This window comes from Carassius carassius, chromosome 28, assembly GCF_963082965.1.
Source record: "Carassius carassius chromosome 28, fCarCar2.1, whole genome shotgun sequence".
Taxonomy (NCBI): domain Eukaryota; kingdom Metazoa; phylum Chordata; class Actinopteri; order Cypriniformes; family Cyprinidae; genus Carassius; species Carassius carassius.
This window is the reverse complement of record NC_081782.1, coordinates 31,548-32,873: the sequence shown is the minus strand read 5'-3', so window position 1 is coordinate 32,873 and position 1,326 is coordinate 31,548. Positions and strand designations below refer to the sequence as shown.

The 1,326-nt window shown below is 41.2% G+C and overlaps 1 non-coding gene across 1 annotated transcript; it reads left to right on the top strand.

The window, feature by feature from the left end:
* Window positions 1–321: 321 nt before the first annotated feature.
* On the top strand, window positions 322–404 carry trnal-cag (transfer RNA leucine (anticodon CAG)). The gene has a single exon. It is a non-coding gene; the product is annotated as a tRNA-Leu (tRNA).
* Window positions 405–1,326: the final 922 nt, after the last annotated feature.

The following is a 1,326-nucleotide window of genomic DNA, read 5'->3' as shown; positions in this document are numbered from 1 at the left end:
TGCATGTTTGTGTAACCTACTTTGTGCACACCTTTTGTGTATGTACTTGAAACTACACTTACTTACTAGTATACCTTAATTATTTTATTTATTTTATTTTATTTTAAGGCTGTCACTGGGAAGCAAACGAAAGAGGGAGGTGCCAGTGATGGAGATCCCACTGATGCAGCAGATCAAAGAGATGCAGCACAAAGAGTTGAGCCAGAACAGCCACCTAGTAAAAAGACAGCACTGGAAGAGCTCTTTGGTGCAACTTTTTCTGAACCACCAGTCACCCAGTCCAAAAGTAGGATAGAAGTAGAGATTAAGTAGAGATTAAGTGTCAGGATGGCCGAGCGGTCTAAGGCGCTGTGTTCAGGTCGCAGTCTCCCCTGGAGGCGTGGATTCGAATCCCACTTCTGACAGATATATCCTAGGGGAAGTCGTGGCCTAATGGTTAGAGAGTCAGACTCCCAATCGAAAGGTTGGTTCTCTCTCCACCTTCAATACCACGACTTAGGTGCCCTTGAGCAAGGCATCGAACCCCCAACTGCTCCCCGGGCGCCGCAGCATAAATGGCTGCCCACTGCTCTGGGTGTGTGCTCACAGTGTGTGTGTTCACTGCTCTGTGTGTGTGTGCATTTCGGATGGGTTAAATGCAGAGCACAAATTCTGAGTATGGGTCACCATACTTGGCTGAATGTCACTTCACTTTATGTCACTTCACTTTAACATGTACAAAAAGGACACTTCTATTCCCCTCACTAGCTGTCCACTGAAATGGTGGAAAGAAAATGCTCAAATGTACCCACTTCTTTCACCTCTTGCAAAGGCTTACCTCACAGTTCCAGCAACTTCTGTTCCTAGTGAACGTGTTTTTTCGACAGCAGGGGATATTGTTAATGCGCAAAGATCCCAGCTACTGCCAAAAAATGTAGATATGCTGGTTTTCTTGCAAAAAAACCTGTAAGTAACCTCAAAAAAAAACAAAGCTGTTTGTGTTGAAATTACTTGAACAGGAGTCAGGACACTACTTGACGTGTTTTTTGTTGCACTTGTACTGCTTAAAGAAGTTCTCTCTTGGGCTATCCTAATTTTGATTTCATGATACAATTCAGTTTTATTGGTCGGTGACACCTAGTAGTCATTGTTAATTTATTTACGTACTGAAGGTAAACTAAATCTTGATTTATATTGAAGTATTGTATATTCTTTAAGTTGCATGTATAACAAGACAGTTATTGAACACTGTTAATGTTAAATAAATCTGTTATTTGATTTTCAGTTGAATTTTTTAATTTTGTTCAAAATATCGTGATGCATATCGTACCGTGAACCCAGTATCGT